Below are 27,483 nucleotides of genomic sequence, written 5' to 3'. Positions count from 1 at the left end.
CTAGTGCTAGTCATCTGTTTGATCCCATTAAATTTAAAAACATTTATGACCTGGAAGATTAACTTCCATCCACCCGGATGAGCATGGGAGGAGTAATTAAAGCTGAAAATCCTTCACATTAGTAAAGAAAGTCTTTGAATATCTTTGACATACAAAAATTCTTCAGCATTTTTTAAAATTGCACTTCTAAAGGACATTCATTTTTACTGTTATGATATTCTCTCCACATAATCTCAGTTGCCTAATCAATGGAGGCATTAAGACTGAAGAATAGGGCAGATCCATGAAATCATTTTTGACTCAGGATCTGACTGTGACTTAAATTGAGCCAAAGTCCATTTGCTAAAATACTTTAGTAAATACTGAAAGGTTTGTTCGCTTTGAATATTTTTTCTTGTTCTATCTTTTCCATTTAGGCTCAGAGCACTTACCTTTAGAAATAGAGCTTATAAAAAATAAATTTTTTTCTTTTTAAAATTTACTATATTAAGGTACATTGGTTAATAACATTATATATTTCAGGTGTGCAATTCTGTAATACAACATCTATATATTACATTCTGTGCTCACAGCTCAGACTCTAGTTTTCTTCCAGCACCACATATTTGACTCCCTTCACCCTCTTCTACCTCCCCCTTCCCTCTAGTAACGCAGTAACCACCGTACTATTGTCTGTGTCTATAAGGGTTGTTTTTGTTTGTTCATTTGTTGCTTTCTTTTTTATATTCCACATATGAGTGAAATCATATGGTTCTTGTCCTTTTCCACCTGATTTATTTCACTTAGCACAATAATCTCAAGATTCATCCATGTAGTGGCAAATGGCAATATTTCATCTTTTTTATGACTATGCAGTATTTCATTGGATAGAGAAGATGTGTTCCATATATACTCATCTGTTAAAGGAAACCTAAGTTGTAGCCATTTCTTGGCTATTGTGAATAATGCTGCAAGAAACATAAGGGTTCATATATCTTTACAAATAAGTGTTTTCAAATACTCAAGTAGATGCCCAGAACAGGAATTGTGGGGTCATACTGTAGCTCTATTTTTAATTTTTGAGGAATCTCCATACTGTTTTACATAGAGGCTGCACCAGTCTGCATTCCCACCAGCAGTTTGTAAGTATTCCTTTTTCATACCTTCTTGCCAACATTTATTTCTTCTCTCATTGATAGACATTCTAACAGTTATAGGGTGGCATTTAATCAAAGTTTTGATTTGCATTTCCCTTATAACCAGTGAAGTTGAGCATCTTTTCATATATTTATTGGTCATTTGTATGTCTTCTTGGGGAAAGTATCTGTTCAGGTCCTCTGCCCATTTTTTAATTAGATTGTTTTTTTGCTGCTGAGTTGTATGAGTGCTTTGTGTATTTTGAATATTAGCCCCTTCTCAGGGCTATGGTTTGTAAATAACTTTTCCCACTGTGTTGATTGCCTTTAAATTTTATTGATGTTTTCTTTTTATTATAGTCACATTTATTTATTTTTGCTTCTACTTCCCTTGCATTTATTTGGGACCAAGTTCACAAAAGTCCCTCTGAAACCAAGGTCCGTAAGTTTAGTGCCTTTCTTTATTATTTAATTTATTAGGGTGACACTAGATAACATAGTTATACAGGTTTTAAATGCCAAACTCTACCGCACATCTCTGTACACCATAATGCGTGTTCACCACCGCAATTCAAGTCTTTGCCCACCACCATTTATCCCACCTACATCCTCCTCCACCTCCTCTCATGCCTGTTTTCTTCCATGTATTCTGCTCACAAAAATTAGGGGATATTTTATCGCTTCATATTTATTTTAAAATATTACCCAATTTTTGTTGGCCGTATATTTTATTGTTTTCAGGTTTTATTTTCAAGTCTTTAATCCATTTTGAATTAATACTTTTGTGTATGGTGTCAGACAGCAATGTAGTTAATTTTGTTTGCATGTGACTTTCCATGCACCATTTATTAAAGAGGCTTTCTTTTCTCCATTGTATGTTTTTAGCTCCTTTGTCAAAAATTAATTGTCCATGTTTATTTCTGGACTCTCAGTTTTATTCCATTGTTCTCTGTGTTAATTTTTCTGCCAATATCATACTGTATTGATTATTATAGCTTTGAATTCAGGGAGTGTGATACCTCTGGCTTTGTTCTTTTTTAGGACTGTTCTGACTATTCAGGATTTTTCAATTTTTTTTTTTACAGGGACAGAGAGTCAGAGAGAGGAATAGACAGGGACAGACAGACAGGAATGGAGAGAGATGAGAAGCATAATCATCAGTTTTTCGTTGTAACACCTTGGTTGTTCATTGATTGCTTTGTCATATGTGCCTTGACCGTGGGCCTTCAGCAGACCGAGTAACCCCTTGCTCGAGCCAGCGACCTTGGGTCCAAGCTGGTGAGCTTTTGCTCAAGCCAGATGAGCCCGCACTCAAGCTGGTGACCTCAGAGTCTCAAACCTGGGTCCTTCCGCATCCCAGTCCGACGCTCTATTCACTGCGCCACTGCCTGGTCAGGCTCTTTTGCAATTTTATACAAATATGATGATTTTTTGGTTTTATTTATTTGAAAAATGCCATTGGAATTTTATGGGGATTGCATTAAATCTGTATATTATTTTAGGTAATATTCACTATGTTAATTCTTCCAATCTATATACATGGAATATCTTTCAACTTCTTTGTGTCTTCTTTCATTTCTTTCAACAATGTCTTATAATATTCAGTGTATAGTTTCTTCAGTTCCTTTGTTATGTTTATTCCTAGATATTTTACCCTTTTTGTTGCAATTGCAAATCGATTGACATTTTTTATTTCTTATTCTAATATTTCATTGATAGTATAAATGCACAGATTTTTGTACTTTAATTTTATATCCTGCAACTTAACTATATTTGTTTATTGTTTCTGATAGTTTTTTGTGAAATCTTTAGCACTTCTCTATGTAGAATTAAGTCCTCTGCAGTTAGTGACAGTTACTTCTTCATTCCCAATTTGGATGCCTTTTATTTCTTTCCCTTGCCTGATTACTCTGACTAGGACTTCCAGTAGTATGTTGAATAATAATGGTGTGAGAGTAAACATCCTTGTCTTGTTCCTGATCTTAAAGAAAAAGCTTTGTTTTTTATTGTTATTATATGTATATTAGCTAAGGTTTATCATATATGTTGAGGAGCTTTCCTTTTCTACTCCATTTTATGGAGTATGTTAATCATAAATGGGTGTTGTATCTTGTCAAATGCTTTTTCTGCATCAATTGATATGATCATATAATTTTTCTTTTTTAACGTGGCACATTACATTAATTGATTTCCAATGTTAAAAAATCCTTGGATCCCTAGAATGAACCACACTTGATCATTATGTATTATCTTTTTAACAAATTAATGTTTTCAATTTATTGATATTTTCTTGAGGATTTTTGGACCTATGTTCATCAGAAATATTACCCTACAATTCTTTTCTGTGTGTTATCCTTCCCTGGTTTTTGTGTAAGGGTAATGTTGGCCCCACAACATGAGTTAGAAAGCATTTCCTCTTCTTCAATTTTTTTGAAGAAGGGATGAAATTAAATAATTTTTTTATTTATTTTATTTATTTTTTATTAATTTTAATGGGGTGACATCAATAAATCAGGGTACATATGTTCAAAGAAAACATGACCAGGTTATCTTGTCATTCAATTATGTTGCATACCCATCACCCAAAGTCAGATTGTCCTCCATCACCATCTATCTAGTTTTTTTTTTTTTGTATTTTTCTGAAGTTGGAAACGGGGAGGCAGTCAGACAGACTCCCGCATGTGCCCGACCGGGATCCACCCGGCATGCCCACCAGGGGGCAATGCTCTGCCCATCTGGGGTGTTGCTCTGTTGCAACCAGAGCGATTCTAGCATCTGAGGCAGAGGCCATAGAGCCATCCTCAGCGCCCGGGCCAAATTTGCTCCAGTGAAGCCTTGGCTGTGGGAGGGGAAGAGAGAGACAGAGAGGAAGGAAAGGGGGAGGGGTGGAGAAGTAGATGGGTGCTTCTGCTGGGTGCCCTGGCCAGGAATTGAACCCGGAACTCCTGCATGCCAGGCCGACACTCTACCACTGAGCCAACCGGCCAGGGCCACCTTCTATCTAGTTTTCATTGTGCCCTCCCTCTCCCCTTTCCCCTTTCCCTCCCTCTTCTCCCCAGCCCCCCCCCCATAACCACCACACACTTGTCCGTGTCTCTTAGTCTCATTTTTATGTCCCACCTGCGTATGGAATAATGCAGTTCTTGGTTTTTTCTGATTTACTTATTTTACTCCGTATAAGGTTATCAAGATCCCACCATTTTGTTGTAAATGATCCGATGTCATCATTTCTTATGGCTGAGTAGTATTCCATAGTGTATATGTGCCACATCTTCTTTATCCAGTCATCTACTGAAGGGCTTTTTGGTTGTTTCCATGTCTTGGCCACTGTGAACAGTGCTGCAATGAACATGGGGCTGCATGTGTCTTTACGTATCAATGTTTCTGAGTTTTGGGGTATATACCCAGTAGAGGGATTGCTGGGTCATAAGGTAATTCTATTTTCAGTTTTTTGAGGAACCACCATACTTTCTTACATAATGGTTGCACTATTTTACATTCCCACCAACAGTGAATGAGGGTTCCTTTTTCTCCACAGCCTCTTCAACATTTGCTATTACCTGTCTTGTTAATAATAGCTAATCTAACAGGTATGAGGTGGTATCTCATTGCAGTTTTGATTTGCATTTCTCTAATAACTAATGAAGATGAGCATCTTTTCATATATCTGTTGGCCATTTGTATTTCTTCCTGGGAGAAGTGTCTGTTCATGTCCTCTTCCCATTTTTTTTTTTTTTTTTTTTCATTTTTCTGAAGCTGGAAACAGGGAGAGACAGTCAGACAGACTCCCGCATGCGCCCGACCGGGATCCACCCGGCACGCCCACCAGGGGCGGTGCTCTGCCCCCCAGGGGGCCGATGCTCTGCCCATCCTGGGCGTCGCCATATTGCGACCAGAGCCACTCTAGCGCCTGAGGCAGAGGCCACAGAGCCATCCCCAGCGCCCGGGCCATCTTTGCTCCAATGGAGCCTTGGCTGCGGGAGGGGAAGAGAGAGACAGAGAGGAAAGCGCGGCGGAGGGGTGGAGAAGCAAATGGGCGCTTCTCCTATGTGCCCTGGCCGGGAATCGAACCCGGGTCCTCCGCACGCTAGGCCGACGCTCTACCGCTGAGCCAACCGGCCAGGGCCCTCTTCCCATTTTTTTATTGGATTGTTTGTTTGTTTGTAGTTGAGTTTTATGAGTTCTGTGTATATTTTTGATATTAGGCCCTTATCTGAGCTGTTGTTTGAAAATATCATTTCCCATTTAGTTGGCTGTCTGTTTATTTTGATATCAGTTTCTCTTGCTGAGCAAAAACTTCTTAGTCTGATGTAGTACCATTCATTTATCTTTGCTTTCACTTCCCTTGCCTTTGGAGTCAAATTCATAAAATGCTCTTTAAAACCAAGGTCCATGAGTGTAGAACCTATGTCTTCTTCTATGTACTTTATTGTGTCAGGTCTTATATTTAGGTCTTTGATCCATTTTGAATTAATTTTAGTTCAAGGGGACACTGTAGTCGAGTTTCATTGTTTTGCATGTAGCTTTCCAGTTTTCCCAGTACCATTTGTTGAAGAGGCTTTCTGTTCTCCATTGTGTGTTGTTGGCCCCTTTATCAAAAATTATTTGACCATATATATGTGGTTTTATTTCTGGATTTTATATTCTGTTCCATTGGTCTGAGTGTCTATTTTTCTGCCAATGCCATGCTGTTTTAATTGTCATGGCTCTATAATATATTTTGAAGTCAGGTATTGTAATGCCCCCAGCTTCATTCTTTTTCCTTAGGATTGCTTTGGATATTTGGGGTTTTTTATAGTTCCATATAAATCTGAAGATTTTTTGTTTCATTTCTTAAAAAATATGTCATAGGAATTTTGATGGGAATTGCATTAAATTTGTATATTGCTTTGGGTAATATGGCTATTTTGATTATATTTATTCTTCCTATCCAAGAACAAGGAATATTTTTTCATCTCATTGTATCTTTTTCGATTTCCCTTAACAATGCTTTGTAGTTTTTGTTATATAGGTCCTTTACATTCTCTGTTATGTTTATTCCTAGGTATTTTTTGTTGCTGTTGTTGTTGCAATCGTGAAGGGGATTATTTTTTTGAGTTCGTTTTCTAATGTTTCATTGTTGTCATATAGAAAGGCTATGGACTTTTGTATATTAATTTTGTATCCTGCAACCTTACTGTATTGGCTTATTGTTTCTAGTAGTCTTTTGTAGATTTTTTGGGGGTTTTGATGTATAGGATCATATCATCTGCAAAAAGTGATACCTTTACTTCTTCTTTTCGATATGGATGCCTTTTATATCTTTCTCTTGTCTGATTGCTCTGGCTAGAACTTCTAGCACCATGTTAAATAAGAGTGGAGAGAGTGGACAACCCTGTCTTGTTCCTGATTTAAGGGGGAAAGCCTTCAGTTATGTGCCATTTAATATGATGTTAGCTGATGGTTTATCATATATGGCCTTTATCATGTTGAGATATTTTCCTTCAATACCCATTTTTCTGAGTGTCTTAAACATAAAATTGTGTTGTATTTATCGAATGCCTTTTCTTCATCTATTGAAAAGATCATGTGGTTTTTGTTCTTTGTTTTGTTGATATGGTGTATTACGTTAACCGTTTTATGTATGTTGAACCATCCTTGAGATTCTGGGATGAATCCCACTTGATCATGATGTATTATTTTTTTAATATGTTGTTGTATTTGATTTGTTAGTATTTTGTTTAGTATTTTAGCATCTGTATTTATTAGAGATAGTGGTCTGTAGTTTTCTTTTTTTGTGCCATCCTTGCCAGGTTTCGGTATGAGGGTTATGTTGACATCATAAAATGTGTTTTGAAGTATTGCTTCTTCTTCAATTTTTTGGAAGACTTTGAGTGGAATAGGAACCAAGTCTTCTTTGAATGTTTGATAGAATTCACTAGTATAACCGTCTGGGCCTTGACTTTTATTTTGGGGGAGGTTTTTAATAGTTTTTTTTATTTCTTCCCTACTAATTGGTCTGTTTAGGCTTTCTGCTTCTTCTTGACTCAGTCTAGGAAGGTTGTATTGTTCTAGGAATTTATCCATTTCTTCTAGATTATTGAATTTAGTGGCATATAGTTTTTCGTAGTATTCTCCAATAATTCTTTGTATATCTATGATATCCGTGGTGATTTCTCCTCTTTCATTTTGGATTTTGTTTTTATGAGTCCTTTCTCTTTTTTCCTTGGTGAGTCTTGCCAAGGGTTTGTCAATTTTGTTGATCTTTTCAAAGAACCAGCTTCTTGTTCTATTAATTTTTTCTATAGTTTTTCTGTTCTACATTTCATTTATTTCTGCTCTGATTTTTATTATCTCCTTTCTTCGGCTGGTTTTGGGTTGTCTTTGTTCTTCTTTTTCTAGTTCCTTAAGGTGGGAAGTTAAGTGGTTCACTTGGGCTCTCTCTTGTTTGTTCATATAGGCCTCAAGTGATATGCACTTCCCTCTTATTTCTGCTTTTGCTGCATCCCAGAGATTCTGATATGTTGTATTGTCATTTTCATTTGTCTGTATATATCTTTTGATCTCTGCGCTTGTTTCTTCTTTGACTCATTTATTTTTAAAAGTATGTTGTTTAGTTTCCACATTTTTGTGGGCTTTTTTCCCTCTATTTTGCAGTTGAATTCTAGTTTCAAGGCTTTATGATCAGAAAATATGCTTGGTACAACTTCGATTTTTCTGAGTTTGCTGATGTTATTTTTGTGGCCCAACATATGGTCAATTCTTGAGAATGATCCATGTACACTGGAGAAAAATGTATACTCTGTCACTTTGGGATGAAATGTCCTATAGATGTCTATCATATCCAGGTGCTCTAGTTTTTTGTTTGAGGACAATATATCCTTATTGATTCTCTGGATGAATGATCTAGAGCCGTTATCAGTGTATTGAGGTCTCCATGTATGATTGTATTTTTGTCAGTTTTTGTTTTTAGGTCAATAAGTAGCTGTCTTATATATTTTGGGGCTCCTTGGTTTGGTGCATATATATTAAGGATTGTTATGGCTTCTTGATTCAGTGTCCCCTTAATCATTTTTATTGAATGACCATTTTTGTCTCTGAGTACTTTTGCTGTCTTGTAGTCAGCATTATTAGATATGAATATTGGTACGCCTGCTTTTTTTTGGATGTTATTTGCTTGGAGTATTGTTTTCCAGCCTTTCACTTTAAATTTGTTTTTATCCTTGTTGCTTAGATGTGTTTCTTGTAGGCAGCATACAGTTGGATTTTCTTTTTTAATCCATTCTTCTACTCTGTGTCTTTTTATTGGTGAGTTTAATCCATTTATATTTAGTGTAATTATTGACACTTGTGAGTTCCCTATTGCCATTTTATAAATTGCTTTCTGTTAATTTTGTATCTTGTTTGATTCTTCTGTTTTGTTTTTCTATCCTTTGTTTTTGTTTGGTTGTATTCCACACTTCTTTCCTCTGTTGCTATCTTTTTTAAGTCATGTGCTTCTGTGGTGGTTTTTTCAAGGGTGGTTACCATTAAGTAATGAAAAGTGTTTCTACCATTTTCATTGTAGTACACTATCTTGTGAGTACTTCTGCACTCCATCATCCTTTGCTACTGTTAATCTTCATCCTCTCCCCCCCCTTTTTTTTTTGTTTTTGTTGTCACAGTTTAAATTTGGTTTTATTGTGTCCTTGGTGGAGCTTTTACTTATGGTTTTGTTTTGTTTTGTTCTTTGTATCTGGTTGGAAAACCCCCTTTAGTAATTCCTGGAGTGGGGGTTTTCTGATGATAAATTCCCTCATCTTTTCTGTGAATGTTTTTATTTCTCCTTCGTATTTGAAGGATAGCTTTGATGAGTATAGTATTCTTGGCTGAAAGTTCCTCTTTCAGGACTTGAAATATTGGGGTCCACTCTCTTCTAGCTTGTAGAGTTTCTGTTGAGAAATCCAATGATAATCTAATAGGCCTTCCTTTATATGTTGTATTCTTCTTTTCCCTGGCTGCCTTGAGAATTTTTTCTTTGTCGTTGGTTTGTGCTAATTTCATTATGATGTGCCTTGAAGTAGGTTTGTTGGGGTTAAGAAAACTTGGTGTCTGTTTGCTTCTTGAATTTGAGGCTTTAGTTCTTTCTACAGGCTTGGGAAGTTCTCATCTATTATTTGTTTGAATATGTTCTCCATTCCATTTTCTTTCTTTTCTCCCTCTGATATACCTATTATTCTTATGTTATTCTTTTTGATGGAGTCAGACAATTCCTGTAGGGCTTTCTCATTTTTTTTTTTAATTTTTGAGTCTCTTTCTTCTTCTCTCCATTGTGCCTCAAGTTTCTTGTGTTCTATTTCACTAATCCTACCTTCTATCTGGCCTGTTCTATTCGCTAAGCTTGTTACCTCGTTTTTCAGTCCATGAATTGAGTTTTTCATCTCTGTTTGATTTGTTTTTATAGTTTCAATTTCCTTGATAATATATTCTTTGTGTTCATTGAGTTGTTTTCTGAGCTCCCTAAATTGCCTTTCTGTGTTTTCTTGTATATCTCTGAGTATATTTAGGATTTCTATTTTAAATTCTCTGTCATTTAGCTCCAAGGTTTCCAATATATTAAATTTTTTCTCCATATATTTTTCCTCATCTATCTGTGCTACCTCTCTGTCTTTTGTATCCATGATATTCGATTTCCTTTTCCTTAATGGTATCTGAGGGTGATTTTGTTGATAGTACTAATGAGAATTAATAAAGAATAAAAAGTTTAAAAAATTTTTTTATTTCCCTTTTTTTTTCCTCTTCTCTCTTCTCCCCTCCTTCTTGAGAAAAAATTGTGATGAACTGTGGATTATATTGTGCTAAATAGAACAAAAACTACCTATAATGGAGGGCCTGAGTTGGGGAGAAGTGATAAAGGAGCAAAAAAGGGGGGGTATGGACCCACAAAATGCAAAAAGGGAAAAAAATTGGGTCAAGAATAAAATGATTTTCTTTTAAGTGATGGTTGACTAAGAGATATAATGAGAGGGATAAGAGGGAAACAGGAAAAAGGGGGAAAAATTAAAAATGGAAAAATTACTATTGTATTTAGTGGAGCAAAAACTAGATAAAATGGAGAGCTAGGATTGGGAGCACTGCTAATGAGTTAAAAAATAAACAAAGTAAAAAACACCCAAAGTGCCACAAAGAAAAATTTGAGTCCCAAATAAAATAATTTGTTGAATGAGAGGAAAAGTAAAGAAGAAAAGAAGAAACTAATATAGAGGGAGAAAAAAAGAAAGAGGAAAAAACAAAAAGAAGAAAAAAGAACAAAGGGAGAGAGAGAGAGTTAAGGGTTTTGGAGTGCAACCCTCATAGAGAGAAAGGAAGAAGAAAAGAAAAAAATGGGAGATGTAACAATTATGGGTAGTGTAGTTCAAGAAGAGGAAAGAGTGAAACCAGCAGAGAATTAAACAACCAAAGTGGAAGAAGAAGAAAATAATCAAGACAAGAAGATGAAAGGAACAAACGAACAAATAAAATAAAATGGAAAAGATTATAAAGTCTGTGGATTTTTCTTGATTTTGAGAGGTTAACTTCTTCCTTTTTCTTTTCTCTCCCTCTTCCTGGTCGGTGACTCTGTACCCCGGGTTCTGCCCCTGTGTCAGGCTTAGGTAGAGGTTTGCAGTTGATAAGTCTCTATGGCGATGTCATATATTAGGCTTCAGTCTCATTGGCAGTCGAGGCTCATTAGCATTTGCAGGCTCCCACAATGAGAGAGTTCATTTTCCCAGAGCCTCTCTCCTAGTCTTTCCTTCCTGAATTAGCAGCCTGATGATCCAGCTACGGGGTTGCTGCTGCCTCTGCCTGGAGAGTAAGAGGCTCAAAGAGCTGGCAAATCCCCACTCTATTCCCACTCAGCACAGGGCTCTGGGTAAGGCTCTATCAGTCAGAGCTGCTAGCATAATCAGGCGGGGCTGGGAACCAATTGTTTTCAAGGTGCCTTTCTATGCACCTCTAGGCGTATCCAGAATGTCTCAGTGCTCATTGGGACCACTTTCCCCAGGCTTTTGGCACTTTGTAACCTGTTTTGGCTGGGTAGAAGATGCCCTAGTCGCTGTTTGCAAAGCAGGAGGACTTACAAGCTGCCAAATCCCTCTTTTTAACATATAGCCCTGAGTATGAAAACTCTGCCAATCAGAAGTTGCCCCAACCTCTATGTGCATAGCATAGCAAGAGGCACTAAAGAATATCATGCCTCTTGTCTTAGATCCCTGAACTGAGAGAGATCTTGTCAGTTAGAGTCACATAGGTCAATTGGGAGGCAAGCAGACAGTGGGTTAAGCTAATCCTTCCCGGGTCTGTAAGTTTGTATGGCTGGGTGAGGCGCCCCACCCACCCAGAGAAGTTCAAGTGTAGGGAATTTCGCTTTTGCACACTCCCCATGCGCTGCTCTTCAGGGCCCAGGAGTGACACCGAGACTCCGGTCACAGCCCACAGAAAGGCCCCTGATTCTGCCCCTCTGTCCGGGAACACGGGTGCCCACTCCCGGGGTGCTAGGAGGAACCTCTCACACACTATCTACGCTTGCCGACCAGGAGACCAGGATATCGGGGCTAATGGCTGCTGCACTTGCCTTTCTTTGGGTTTGGCGCGAGTGTTAGCTTGTGTTGACTGAGTCCCCACAAGCACAGTCTTTCCTCGGCTTGGACTTCCGTGCCACAACCTGGCTCAGATGTTTGTGCCGCAGCCTGGCTCTGTTCACCAACCCTTTGCCTTCCCTAGTACCTATACTCTCAGTTCCAAGTGAAACCAGTCCTTGTTTAGTTTAGTGAAGAAGGCAGAGTGTTTCTTTCTTCGTCCTATTTCCTTTGGGGTTGATTATATATTTAGTCAATTTTTCACTTGATCATACCTTCGTGTTCAGTATGGGACTTCTAGACGCTCCAGGAATAGATTTTTCTGTCTCTGGTTGAAGAACTTGTTGAAATTTTGGGGAGATGTATCGGTATTGCTCCTTACGGCGCCATTTCTCTGACATCACCCCGAAATTAAATATTTTTTGACTGTTTGGTAGAATTTACCAGTAAAGCCATCAGGTCCTGGACTTTTGTTTCATAGGAGATTTTTGATTGATCAACAGTAAGGAAATTGAAATAATAATCTGTTAGGTTTTCTGGTTCTTCATAGTTCAGGCTAGAAAGGTTATATATTTCTAAGAATTTATTCATGTCTTCCAGGTTATCAAATTTGGTGGCATATTGACTTTCATAGTATTCTTGTATAATCTTTTGTAGTTTTGCAGTGTTCATTGTAACTTCTCCTAATTCATTACTTCTCTAATTTGAATTTTTTCTCCTTTTTCCTTGGTGAATCTAGCCAGAAATTGGTCTATTTTTTCTTTTCAAATAACTAGCCCTTTCATTATTTTTTCTGTTGTCTTTTTGTTCTCTATTTCATTTAATTCTGCTATAATTTTTATTATTTCATTATTTTTACTTACTTTGGAATTCAGTTGTTCTCATTTTTTTTGGTTCTTTAAGTTGAAGTGCTAGATTAATTAAGATCATTCTTGTTTCTTAAAGTAGGCCTGTAAAGCTATAAATTTCCCTCTTAGTACCACTTTTCCTGCAACCCAAAACTTTTGATATGCCACACTGTCTTTTTTTTTTTTATCTTTTTCTTATTTGACTCAGAAGTTGTTCAGTAGCATCTTGTTTATTCTCCACATATTTGTGCTTTGTTCATTGTTCTTCCTGTTGTTAATTTCCTGTTTTATACCATATGGTCAAAAGATATACTTGGCATGATTACAATCTTTTTAAGTGTACTGGAACTTGTTTTGTGCCCCAATGTATAGTCTATCCTTGAGAATGTTTCATTTGCACTTGAGAAAAATATATATTATTTTGGAATGCAAAGCTCTGTAAATATTATGTCCATTTTGTCTAATATGTCATTTAAAGCTAATATTTCCTTATTGACTTTCTATTTGGTTAATCTGTCCATTGCTGCTGCTGTCAATGGGGTATTTATCTACCTTACTAAAATTGTATATTTCTCTGTTTTTCCCATTAGATGTGCTAGTAATTGCATATATATAGCTTGATGCTCCCAAGTTAGGTACATGTATATCAATAAGTGTATATCTTCTTGATGAACTGTCCCCTTTATCACCATAAAATGCCCATCTATGTTTCTTGTTAACTTTTTATCTTGAAATCTATTTTGTCTGATATAAGCACAGCTACACCTGATTTTCCTGAATTATCACCTTCCACCCCTTCTCTTTGAGTCTGTGTTTGGGTCTCCTAAATGCAACATATAGCTGCGTCTTTTTTTAAAATCTGTCCCACTACTCTGTGCCTTTTTAATTGGTGAGTTTACAACATTTACACATAGGGTGATTATTGATACATAAGAACTTGCTACAGCCATTTTATCTTTCCTTTTCTGGTTATTATAGATCTCCATTATTTCTTTTCCCTTATGGTTTTTATGTGCTATTTTAGTTTGGTGGTGCTATAGTTGTTTTCCCTCTGTTTTCTTTACTTATGTTATGTGTCTCATTTCTAGATTTTATTTTGTGATTACCATTAGTTTTATACAAAAGAAGTTTCATATGTACAATAGTTCTTTTTCTTCTGATTGCATCTTATCTCCATTCATCTGTGTAAGTTCAATCCTTTTTTCTCCCCTTTTATGTTTTTTTGTTTGTTTGTTTTATTAATTTTAATAAGGTGACATTGATAAATCAGGGTACATATGTACAGAGAAAACATCTCCAGGTTATTTTGACATTTGATTATGTTGCATACCCCTCACCCAAAGTCAAATTGTCTTCCCTTCTTATGATGTGCCTTTGTTTCCAAATTACAGAAGCAATTCTCTTTCCTTTATTGCTTTTACCCTCTGTAAACTTTGTTATAAATGTTTAAAACCCTATTTTGAAATCATGTTACAGTTTCCTGCTACTGTCTGTCTGTCTGTCATCATACTCACATTTTTATATTCTTTTGTCTTTTTGGTTCAGGTAGAAGAGTTCCTTTCAACATTTCTTGTAATGTAGGTCTTGGGTGCTAAATTTACTCAGTTTGTTTTTCTGGAAAAGCTTTTATTCCCTTATAGCTAAAGGATATCTTTGCTGTATATATTACTCTTAGCTGGTGATTTCTCTCTTTTAATATTTTGAATATTTGACTCTATTTTCTCCTGATTTGTAAGATTTCCACTTAAAATCTGATAATCTAAAAGGGTATTCTTTATAGGCTATAGTTTTTTATTTTATGGCTGCCTTAAGAATTCTTTCTTTGTCATAAACTTTTGACAATTTTTTTTATTTGTTTGTTTTTTGTTTTTGTATTTTTCTGAAGTTGGAAACGGGGAGGCAGTCACAGACTCCTGCATGCACCCGACCGGATCAACCTGGTATGCCCACCAGGGGGCGATGCTCTGCCCATCGGGGCATTGCTCTGTTGCAACCAAAGCTATTCTAGTGCCTGAGGCAGAGGCCATGGAGCCATCCTCAGTGCCCGGGCCAACTTTGCTCCAATGGAGCCCTGGCTGTGGGAGGGGAAGAGAGAGACAGAAAGGAAGGAGAGGGGGAGGGGTGGAGAAGCAGATGGGTGCCTCTCCTGTGTGCCCTGGCCAGGAGTCGAACCCGGGACTCCCGCACACCAGGCCAACGCTCTACCACTGAGCCAACTGGCCAGGGCCTTGACAATTTTAATACAGTCTGTTTTTAAGAAGGTCTCTTTGTAGTGAGCTAATTAGATGTTGTGTTAACTTCTTGGATTTAAGGATCCAGCTCTTTCCATAGTTTTGGGAAGTTCTCATTAATTATTTGTTTGAATAGCCCTTCTGTTTTCCTTTTCCTCTCATCTTCTTCTGATATACCCATCACTCTTATATTGTTCTTTCTAATGGAGTCAGAGAGTTGTCATAGACTTCTTTCATTTTTTTAACTCTCAGTTCTCTTCTTCCATCTGAGTTATTTCTAGATTTCTATCTTAAAGATCACTAACTTTTTCTTTCATCTGGTCTGCTCTATTTCCTAAATTCATTCTTCTCTCACTTATTGAATTCTTTTACTCCAGAATTTTGGTTGGGTTCCTTTTTTAGTTCCAATCTCTTTACCAAAGAGATTGAAATGAACAAAATCTTTGTTGTTCATCGATTTTATTCTTAAGCTTATTGAACTGTTTCTGAGTTTTCTTGTATCTTGTTGAGTTTTTTCAGAACTGCAATCTTCAATTCTCAATCATATAAATCATTGACTTCTGAGTCTTTGGTTTGTTTTCTGGTGACATTTTATTGTCTTTCTGAGCTACCTTGGTACGTTGGTTATTCATAGTACTTGATGGACTATTTCTCTACTGGGGCATTTGAGGGACTAAAATCATATTTAAGTTCTGATTTTTATTTTTAATTATCTAGCTGATCAATAAGTAGAGGTCTTTCTTTGTTTTTCACTAAATAGTGCTATAGAGCAAGTTTTCTTTTACTGCACTACTGAGACTTGCAGAACTTCAGTGGGGTCATATTGCCTTGGTCATTGAAAATGCCCCATATTACCCAAGGTGGGCATCCCCTCTGTGACTGGGTCATGTTGGTCTCAGGGCACTACCTCTGTTGTGGGATACACTGGCATTGGCTTCAGGGCCTGAATTCCTGACACTGCTTTTCTGCAAGCAGAACCAACCCCCACCAGGTTGTACTTTCTGAGATATGCCAGCTGCCTCTACTGAATTTCTTGCAATAGATGAGAAAGGTGTGGGCAAGGCAGGGAGGTGGATCGTGCATCTGTGACTCTGGTTTATACCATTGGGTTTAGCTGCGATGTGTACTGGCCACTAAGCCTGGAATGTTGCTTCTGCCTTTGCATGATCTGCCAAGTAAGTGCTGACCCTCCACTGCTACCATGTCAGCAGGACCACTGCGAGTGCTAAACTCTGTCTGCTTTTCCTGTCTCTGTTCTTCCTCCATCCTCCTTCCCCTGCTTGCTCTGACACACCTACCTTCTGATGTCTTAATGTGTGGATCTCTCCATTGTTTTTGTGTGTTGAGCAGGTAATTCTTTGTTGAATTATAGGTGTCCAATTTGTTGTAATATAACAAAGGGAGACCAGGAGGTCATCTTCTACCACTGTGCTGCTGACATCACCCTAAGAATTTTCTTTGCCTCCATAAATGGTTGGACAATATGGAATGTTCCACCAAATACAAGCTACCAAAGAAACCTCTGATTATTTGACCTGAGTTTCTGTAAATCAAACAAATTTATTATTTTATTTTCTCAGCCAGCATTCTCAGTGTCAAAGAAATCTATGGTGAAATATTTGAATAAGGAACTATTGAATAGGTGAAATATTTCCAACAGGACCTAAAGACACTGGCCAGAGCTGAGCTTAGAGGAGAGGATTCCATATGTAAATCACTTTGGATATATAGTCAGACCCTCTGAAATTCATCAGGGCTTTATCATTCACAGAAAGCATAGAATACAGCCTCCTGTGTTTGGACCTCAATACCAGAAAAGACCACATACTTGCTCTTAACAACAGTAGCACTGATTCACACAGCCTGTAAACACATCTAAAAGTGGATGGTCTCTCTTTTCTTGTTACCTGCTTATTTCAAAAGCAATTTTCTCAATATTTTCAGAAGGTCACCAGCTTGCAAAAAATGTGAGGACCATGAAAAGAATCAGACCTTTAGTTTCCAACAAAAGCACTAGCATAAAGAAGTAGAAACCAACAGCCAATAAGATATCAGTAGAAGAACTCATCTCCTGTGACCCCCTTCAAAGCTGTTCACCAACTGTTTAGCCATGCCAACTGCTCACTGTGCAGATTGGTCTCACCGCACACTGATGACCTCATCAGTGACCACCACCTCACCACTGGAGATGGACCAACAGGCCTTAAACATTTTAGCCACTCTTCACTACCACCATGCCACCATATCCTCCCTCTCAGTAAATGACGAGGCCTTCTACTTTACAAAATTCCCTCAAACTCTAGTGCCTGAAACACCCCAAATTTGTCTTCAGTATAAGGTTGCCTATAAACCTATTTATATTAAGTAAAAATAAAGATTCCCAGTTAAATCAAAATTTCAGATAAACAATGAGAGATATTTATACTAAAATAAGATTTTTGATCTGAAATCCAATTTAACTGGATAGTCTGTTTTTCTGGCAACTTTACCCCAAATCGCTCCCTGTATTCTTATCTGAACACCTAGAGGAAGATGATATTTCTGAAATAAAATTCTGACTGTCTCCCTCTGCTACTTTGATTTTTCCACATCTTCAAGCACGGCATAGAACATTCCCTATGGGCGGGCTCCAGCCAAACTATAGCTTCAGCTTTCTCTCACTTGTACTCCAGCAGGAGTGTTTGTGTATGTGTTTTGTTTGTTTTATTTTTGAGTATGGAATGTTTAATGAGTAAAAGGTAGGCATAGTAGGAAGATGAGGGGAGCTACAGAAATGAACTGGATGATGCCCATGCTTTTGTCATCTCTATAACCTGAAAGCTACCATCACTTGGGAAAGCTTGAAACCAAGACGGGTTATGCCACTTGCAAAGGCTCACACAGCCCACTGTGACCTGAACCCAGTTCCGACTGGCTCCTAGGCAGGTGTTTTTGCCTATCCTCTAAAACATCCATCCACAGGCTCCAGAAAGGCGCAGCCTTGGTCCACATAACTCAGTAGTACGGAGGGAAGGAAGGATGCTTCTTTCTTTGTATAGATGGGGAAACTGAGGCCTAGTATAAGGCGGTAACCTCTAGAGAGGCAGTGATCATTGTGGAAATGGCACTGACTGAATCAGACATGGTGTTCCAGGGAAGGGCAGTACAGCCGGAGCCTTGAACTGTGCCAGCCCCAGGGGGCCCTGGAAGCCGTGTGGACAACAGGACAGATAGTGCAGAGGCCGCCTTGGTGTGGCGTGTGGCACCGCTGTAGACAAGTGGCTGGGGCACGGGAAGTCCTTGCTGCCGGAGCTGAGGTCCTGCCGATATGCAGAGATGCTGTGGCCACTGGGGCTGGCAAGACAGGGCACACTTCTGTGCGAGGGCTCAGCTTCCTGGGGCACCTCCTCAACCTGCACTGCACTTAGGGAACCCTGTGGGCTTCGGTGAGCAGGTGTTGGCTTCAATTAGCCATGGGGGTTAAAGGCCACTGCGGAGGAGGTGGTGAAGAAGAGGCCTTCCATCTTGAAAGAAAGGAGAGCTTTGAGGACTGGCGGGTCCGTGATGTGGGAGAGGAGGGCCGGGTGCTGGGGCAGCAGCTGCAGTATCTGGAGCAGAGCACGTCTCTGCGGTTCCCCACGTACTGGCCACTCTCTCTGTGCCCCTATACTGTTCTTTAAAAATATAGTCACAAATGGAATGTATATTCTTGTTTGCCGAACATATTTTGTTTTATAAAAATGTCATTAAATGCACTCTGGCATACCTACTTTTGACACTAAGCAATATATATGAAATGTCTCGAAAATGACTGAAAAACCATGTGATTTTTAATGGCTACATAGTTTTCACCATATGGGTATTTTTCCTGAATGAAACACTCATTTTAGAAATATTTGTTTCCAATGATTTTGCCACGTCAAATAATGCTGTAAAGAAAATACCAAACCAGTCTTTGAGCCGGTCTCTGGTAATGTCTTTTGACAAAATCCTTGAAGGAGAATTTTTGGGGCAGAGTATAAGCATTTTGAATATTTTTTCCACCTATGAAGGTTTAAATATTTTATAAATACATGCCTGGGTAGTCACCGGTTCTCTTTACCACTCGCTCTGGAAAACATCCCTGACTTCCCTCCCACTCGCATTTCCCGTGCCAGCCCACACCTACCAACCCCCTGACTTCCCTCCCACTCGCGTTTCCCGCGCCAGCCCACACCCACCAACCCCCTTCCTGAGAAGTTAAGTGAGCCCACCCCTCTGAGCCCCCTTACCCCCCTTCCTGTATTTTAATCATCAGCTCACTGTTGGTCTTCCCACCAGCCCCAAGTTGGGCTAATTATATCTTCCATTTCTGTATCTAATCCCAGCACAGAGCAATATGTCTCAAACATAGCAGCTGATTGTCACTCAAAAAATGTTTGATGAATGAGTAAACATTTTAGTCCCATCTTTCTTTCCAAAATAAAAATTTATCTAACTTTAATGCATAATTATTTCCATTCAACAAAAATTTATTGAACATTTACAGGCACTGTGCTAGCTGTTTTTCAAAGATGATTAAGCCCTGGTCCTTGCCCGTGACAGTTTGTGTTGTAGTGAGGGAAACCAACCACTAAATCGAATACATAAATAGAACAGGTTCAGTGAGGGAGGTCTGTATATAATATGCAGAGTGTGCAGCCAGAAGACTTTAGATCATCCCGGATACATGTGCGTGTGCTGCATATATAAGAAAAGGGATCTATCTATTTGTGGCTATAGCTCTTTTTCCACACTTCAGTCTGTCCCTTTCCCCCAGTAACTAACTCCATTTTTACCTTTAATACTTCTTCAGTTATTGGCTGTTCTTTTACTCTATTCTCAAACTGCAGCTAAACTTTAAATTGAAAAGATAAAATTGTAGAATAGTAGAAGATGAGTGTTACCTGTACATGACTTGTCAGTTCAGATAGAGAAAGAGGTAAAGATAAACACTTCTATTTTTAAAAGTCAATTTACTAAAGATTTTCCTCACGGGAATATAAACTTCTTGCTTTATATCTATTAGGACTCAGGAAAGAGACTTAGAATTTAAAGTTAGTGGTAGCTGCACAAAGGATGCTGATAGTTAATCTTATATTTCACCATTCACTATCTTCCTGAATCCGTCCCACCTTGCTCAGACTCTCCAAAGATTCATATGTGAATGTAACAAGGTAAAGAGATGCTCTTCATTCTTTTAGAGGATTTCTGCCCTGAAACCCAGCTTTTTTACACCCAAATGTCTTGGCATCCTTGAAGGAAACCTTAAGATCTTGCTTCATAAATGGCTGATTTTCTCTTATTTGAACCCCAGTGACCCCCTGGAGTCCCAAGAAGTCACTGAAAAATCAACTTCTTAAATTCCTCTCATTGCCTCCCATGGGTTGGAAGAATACACCATCTAGGTGGTTCTCTAAAGTGTCCAAAATAAGCATTTATCCATATGTCAACCAAATGGTTTTATTGTCTTTGTCTTTTACCAAAATATTTTCTCCCTACAATCTTGTCAATTCTGTACAGAATGAGACTTGGGAAAGGAGAAGGAGATACCCACAGTTTTGGTCTCAGTTCTTGGGGTTGATGTGTTATCCTACCTACCTCTAGTGATGACCTGTTTATTCTTTCTGAATGATTCTGCGTGCTACTCTTTGTAGGTAGCCAAAATTTGTTGAAACTTTATGGTAATAAAGGTAAGATGTATGGCAGCAGAAGCACCTTCTGGCTGACTCATGACCCCATGATTGGTTTGTTTACTAAGGTTGATTATTATACCCTTTGTAGTGGATAATGTGAGCAGATGGTTGTATGATATTTGTGTAGACTTATTGCCCCTAGTTCAGAAAGGTGATAGGAAATTACAAGCCCTCAATTAACAAACTAAAAAAGTAAGTCAAATGATATGTCTTTATCTGTGTGTGGAAAGTGTTTTATAAATCGGAACTATTATGACGAGTAAATAATCCTGAGAGGTTTATATTCATTATTTTTTATGGTTGTATGAGATACATTTGTTAAGAGCATGCAAGTTGAAAGCCTTTCCCCATCCTGTACATACACTGGGATAGTACCTATAGGTGACCCAATGTAAATAAGCCTTTAAAGGCATTTTCTGTCATTTGTTACTGAGTTTATTTTATCAAGAAAAATAAAATAACTTATTATATCATATCACTTTTTAAAAAATAAATGAATATTATAGCAGCATGCTTAAATGAAAGACATTTTACCTAAACAAAAGTTTTCAAATGAGTTATACTCATGTGGGCAAAGCAAAAACCTATTTAAAAGTAGTATGGCCAGGCCCTGGCTGGTTAGCTCAGTGGTAGAGCATTGGCCTGGCGTGCAGGAGTCCCTGGTTCGATTCCCAGCCAGGGCACACAGGAGAAGTGCCCCTCTGCTTCTCCACCCCTCCCCCTCTCCTTCCTCTCTGTCTCTCTCTTCCTCTCCCACAGCCAAGACTCCATTGGAGCAAAGTTGGCCCTGGCACTGGGGATGGCTCTATAGCCTCTGCCTCAGGCACTAGAATGGCTCTGGTTGCAACAGAGCAATGCCCCAGATGGGTAGAGCATCGCCCCCTGGTGGGCATGCCGGGTGGATCCCTGTCAGGCACATGCAGGAGTCTGTCTGACTGCCTTCCCGTTTCCAACTTCAGAAAAATAAAAAAATTTAAAAAAAGTAGTATGGCCACTACCCCTTTCCAGTTGGTAGAGGATAGCAGTCCAAAGTTATTTAGAAATCTGAAATATCCGAAATTAAATAGCAGACCTTCCATCTTTAACTCAATGAATTTATTCATTTCCTTAAGCCTCAGTTTTCTCACCAGTCAAAATGCTGATAACGCCTTGTGGAGGTCTTATGAGGATTAGAGACTGGTAACAAACTGTGTTAACTTAAGCTTATATTGAGTGCTCAGTAAATGACAATTAAGCACTCATCCTTGTATAAAACAGGACAAGCCAGTGTGGGTATAATGGGAGTTTAAAGTTCATATAAATCTCTGTCTTTCCAGACGAGTTGTTCCCTTCTAAGTACTACTGGAGGGGATGGATTTCCATGGCCATTAGACATTCTTGATTTTGAGCTTGTAGACAAAGACAGGTGTTGCCACAGAGAGATTTCCTGTGTCTGTAATCTCCCTGCTAGGTATATAAAAGTCTCACAAAAATAAAAAATATATATAGTTATCAACAAGAAAAAACAGATATTTGAGCAATATTCTATGGATTAAGGGCTCTTGGTAACTTAATTTTACAGAAATACTGTAAATGTATTCCATTTTACAGATCATGCAGATATATGAAAGGAACATTTTTCTTGATTATTGTTATATTAATCTACAACATGCACAATGCGTAAGGACAAAGGCTGGTGGCACTGTGAGCTAAGAACACGGTATTTCCTTGAAACCATCACTGAATGCAAAAGCAAGATATTCTAGTTGCTTCACTCTGGATAGCAACTATGAGAAAGGGAAAAGTAAACCTACACTAGCATACTAGGCCTGGGCACGAGGACTAATTTTAATAAATCAGAATAGAACATGAAAATGTCAACTTAATCAAGCATTTAAATTTTATTAATCAAGCCTAATTTTTATGAGTGCAAATAATCACTGAAGCTGGACAAATTTGTTCTCGATTGCATCAGAAACATAATTTTAATATTTAATGGACTGATGAATTTAAATGGAGAATTATCTTTATGAAACATGCTCTTCATAATTTGCCATTAAATGAGAAATAAAAAATCAACATAAATCTTATATAAAGGTTATTTAACTAAATGTTGGTACTATAAATATTATAAATGCATTATGCTCTAATTTAGCAATCACACAATACACTACATAAAACCAAAATGATAAGGGAGCAGCCATCTTCTCCTAGATATAGAGTGTTATATTGTGGGACGCTCATGATAAAATGGTTACCGAGGTTTAGTGTAAAGATTCGTGAACATTCTTTCATTCAGGCTTTTATGCTACAATTCACCATTCACTACAGATATGCCTTCTGTTTAAATGTAGGCCTAAACCTATAAGGACTCTTTTATGAGGTGATTATTCTTTACCAAAAAGATTTAAAAAATATTTTAGTATTATTATTTATAGAAAAGGGATATAAGAAAAAAGAAGGAAATGTTCTGACTGTATGATTCTTGACATTCAAAACATGCTCCATTTTTTTTTTTATTGATTGATTTTAGAGAGAGGAGAGAGAAAGGGGGGTGGGAGAGAGGGAAGCATCAAGTCGTAATAGTTGCTTCTTATATGTGCCTTCACCAGGCAAGCCCAGGGTTTCGAACCAGCAACTTCAGCTTTCCAGGTCGACGCTTTATCTACTGCACCACCACAGGCCACCGGTCAGGCAAATGCTCCATTTTTTAAATTAAATTTTTCTGACAATGTTCTCAGGCCTCAAAATAGTCTAAGCACCAGAAAAAAAATCAAATTCTCATCAGAATATTTTTCTCTTCAAATGGCCAGCTGTTCCCTCACCCCCTTCACTACCCCCAATATATTGCTTCAAATTGTCAGTAGCCGTGAATTTTTATAAACACTGAATCCAAGCTAACAAAGTTTGCTAACATTAATCCCCAAGATAATTTTTTTGTTGTTTTTCTATTCTATTCTTTAACGGTCACTAATGTTTCAAAAGTATAGAATTTACCTGCATTACATGTGCTAAACTACATATTTACATAAAAAAGAACTTCTTGCCAATTGTGGTTTTAATGCTCTCAAACATATCTGATGGGGTTAGAGCAGAGTACATTCTGAGAAGAGTGGAGATTGGAGGACACAGTACTCTCACAGAGGTCAAAGCAGCTCCTTCTTGCTTTGCAGAAAATGCTTTAAATAGGTAATGTGGACACTTAAAAAAATTAAAATTCCTTAGGTTGTTTTTATAATTTAAAACATTAAAAATTATGCCTTTTTCGGCCCTGGCTGGTTGGCTCAGTGGTAGAGTGTCGGTGTGGCGTGCAGGAGTCCCGGGTTCGATTCTCGGCCAGGACACACAGGAGAAGCGCCCATCTGCTTCTCCACCCCTTCCCCTCTCTTTCCTCTCTGTCTCTCTCTTCCCCTCCCACAGCCAAGGCTCCACTGGAACAAAGTTGGCCCGGGCGCTGAGGATGGCTCTATGGCCTCTGCCTCAGGCTCTAGAATGGCTCTGGTTACAACAGAGCAATGCCCCAGATGGACAGAGCATCGCCCGCTGGTGGGCATGCCGGTGGATCCCGGTCAGGCGCATGCGGGAGTCTGTCTGAAAGCCTCCCCGTTTCCAACTTCAGAAAAATACAAAAAAAAAAATTATTTTTTTTTGTTACAAATTTGTGACTCTGGAATGGAAATTTGGTTTTATATAGAGAGGTTTAAGTACATAATTTTCTTTTTATTTGAAACCTGTTTATTATTAATAGAAAATAATATTTTGCTTTGAAAATATTAAATGTTACAAAACAGATTAGTTATAGGTCTAATAGTAATTTCTTAATTTCATTTAATAAGCAAGCACATTAAACAATTCAATATTTTGACCTTTTGTATACATCTTCTTAACCTGACAAATAGTACAGTTGCAAGAAGGCATTATTATTTAAAAAGCATATTGTGGGTTAATAGTTTACCTGTTTTCCCTACTGAGTTGAATTAATATGCAATATCCTAAAGATAACCAAGATTAGGATTTCCCCTGCAAGCAAAAATACAATACATTGTGAAGCCTTTAGATGGAGACATAGTTCAAATAAACATGAGAATTCTGTTCACAGTGCTTTGTGTAAGTATAAGAATGAACATTTAAGAATACTGAGAAGGAAACACGAGAAGAAATTCATTTAAGGTGCTTGTACTGATTATATAATTTATATTATATTTAGCCTTTCTTAATGGAAGGGTTTTTCTGCATATTAAGCTGACACTTAAAAAATAACAAGTTACATACTCTTGGCCAGCAAAGTGAATTTACTGTCCTTGCACCTTATAGCAAAGCATATTATACTGCAAATAAGAATGCTGTTGATGATGCAGAATACAGGCTGTATGTAATCAGTGATATGCATCAAAAGCCATCTGATAGTCACATTAAAGCTACATTTCCTATTAAGAATCAGACTAAATTACAGCATAGCACTTCCTAGAATGAACCAAGGAAATGCATTCTGTAATTGTATTTGAGGTCTCTGTAAAAATCAAGAAGTCTTTTAGCAGTAAGTAATAATACTTTTCTTTTTAGTCTGCCTTCTTTTGTATTGCAATATAGTCAACTTCACTGGTAAGTCTATCACACTAATAATTATTACATCTAGTGGTTCAGTTATCTTGATGACTACTGTAGCTGAAATACTCCAAGGTCAAATTCTTAATAGCATGAATCAAACTAAGCAGCCATCATACATACAGTTGCTTTTAAGATATTCTCGATGAGACAGTATATCCCAGACCTGTTTAGGGGTCTTATTATTCTTTCAAATATGGAGTAAATTATATGTACAGTTTAATTGTACCATTCGTTTTGGAAAAGCTTCTTCTCAAAAATCTTGTGAGAAGCAGATGTCCTATTGTGAAAATAACAGCACAAGTTCACCTGTAATAATCTTATTGACCACAAAAGTCTTCAGCCCAACCTCTAGTACTTTGTGATCTGAAATAATATGAATGATTATATGCATCTTCTCCATCCATATGATACTTACACATGCAATAAATCCACTGGCACACAAATGCATGTTCTGCTTGGATTATGTACACACAAAATGGGATAAATGGACTTCAGACCATGTTGAAGAATACTATGCTTCCCAAATTCTTCCATATCTCTAGGGCGGAAATAGACATTTAGTTTGTAGTGTATCCAAATAGCATCTGTACACATTTGGATGTTCTATGAATATGAAATTAAACATGAAACTTCTTTCTTTTGTGACAATTTTCTTTAATTTTTTAACATCACAGTTACACATCTGGACAGCAGTGATTTCTTCTTTAATTTAAATGTGTTGCTTTTTTTATAGACTGTGTTTGAGAAAAGCAATTTGAATTGTGAAACTATTCATTCTGAACAGAGAAAAACATCCACTTAATTCAAAGATTATTTCTGAGGGAAAAAAGTAAACATATGAAAAAAACTGGTTCGGGTATGTTTTGGCCTTTGAGAGGTTTTGGCTTTGTGGTACTCAAGATTAAGGTAACATAACTAAGATTCTTTTGGCTCCTTTTTGTCTAAAGAGGTATAAATTAGTAGAAGACTTTATCCCTAGGAAAATCATAATATGACATCTTAATAAGTATTCATGAAATTTTAACCCCCTCTTGTCACTTTTGTTTTTAAACTTGTGCCCTAAATTGGTATTAAAAAGCAGTAAGTAGTATCCAGTGTCCCAGAGTGATCTAATATGAAGTTTACCTGGACTCACTCTTCCTTGTCCTTTCACTGTGTTGGACTTCCTTTGCAGCATCCTTCTCTTCCCTTACATATCTTTGTCAGGTGAGATAATTAATGCTAAACATACTGTCATATTTTTACTAAGACTGCCAACGTCATTATTACCTATTTCAGCCAGATAAAATTTTATTTCTTTGTAAATCATAAAGTGTTTAGTTGTATTGAATTATAATTAAAAATTATAATGTTAAAAGAGCTCTTGTAAAAGTATATAAAATATATAGATTCTGCAGATACAGTGTTACTCCATTTTGAAAATAGCCACATATTATATTTTATATGGTAATAACAAATGTTCAGTAAATACGAACGAGGAAAGAGGAAATATTATGCTTTTAAAAATAATGTTATCTGCTTGTTCTTTTTTCCTGTAATTGTAGCTGGCATGCTGCATTTGGGGCTGTCTACGTGTGTTTTTTAAAATGTCATCTTTATTAGTATTACATTCAAGGAATAGTACCAAGAATCAGTTTTTTTTTCAAGACCTTCCTCCAGTGTGTGGCATATAAGTCTGTGACGAGCGACATTACAGAAGGTCATGTCACTTTTAACTGCTTGCATTACATCTTTCTGATTTCCCTGGTGCCCTTCCTTTGTTTGATTAATACTACTTGTTTTCAGGCAAGGTATCAGAAAGCATAATTTGGACAGAGAATTCTAGAGCCAATCTACAATATTCCCCCTCAAGAAAAAGAGGAAAAAAAACTTTTAAAAAATGCATATTTTTTAGCACACACATTTTTTTATTGCTCTTCATTTTTTTTAAAGGAAATACTACATATGTATTGTTATTAAATTATCACTGACCAATGTTTGGGCAAGTGGATTTTGTATACTTGAAAACAAAACTAAGTAGTCCTTCTTTGGTTTTATTTGAAAAGGAAAGAGCTGGAATTTGACACTAGGACTCCTTTATTTTATTTGTTTTCCCTAGTTAAGTGCTAAACTCCAGCACTCTCTTTTTAAATAGTAGGTGTTATTTGAGTTCTCTGGGAAAGGTTGCTATTTTGTTCAGTCATTAAATGCACTTCAGTGATATATTTTGTTTTTAAAAGCTCAGTTTGCAGTTTCTTTATCCATTGCATTTGGCCAAGGCTCCTGTCTTAAAGCAGAGCCCAGCTTCTGAGACACTGTTGCCTTCAAAGCCATCTATTTCATTGGACCATTAAAGCCTGAAAATTAGTTATGAAAGCATTATCATTTTAATTGGGAATCTTTATCCACACTTCTCCCTGTGCCCTTCTATGTGTCTTTTATTGTCAGTGAAA

At 37.4% G+C, this 27,483-nt stretch overlaps 1 protein-coding gene across 6 annotated transcripts in view; it reads left to right on the top strand.

The window, feature by feature from the left end:
* MCTP1 (multiple C2 and transmembrane domain containing 1) overlaps positions 1-27,483 on the top strand; it is a 579,350-nt gene that overhangs the window by 467,736 nt on the left and 84,131 nt on the right. The window lies entirely within an intron of this gene.

Source organism: Saccopteryx leptura, chromosome 4 (genome assembly GCF_036850995.1).
Source record: "Saccopteryx leptura isolate mSacLep1 chromosome 4, mSacLep1_pri_phased_curated, whole genome shotgun sequence".
NCBI lineage: Eukaryota > Metazoa > Chordata > Mammalia > Chiroptera > Emballonuridae > Saccopteryx > Saccopteryx leptura.
The sequence above is the reverse complement of the archived record's forward strand: the minus strand, read 5'-3'. Positions and strand labels throughout refer to the sequence as shown.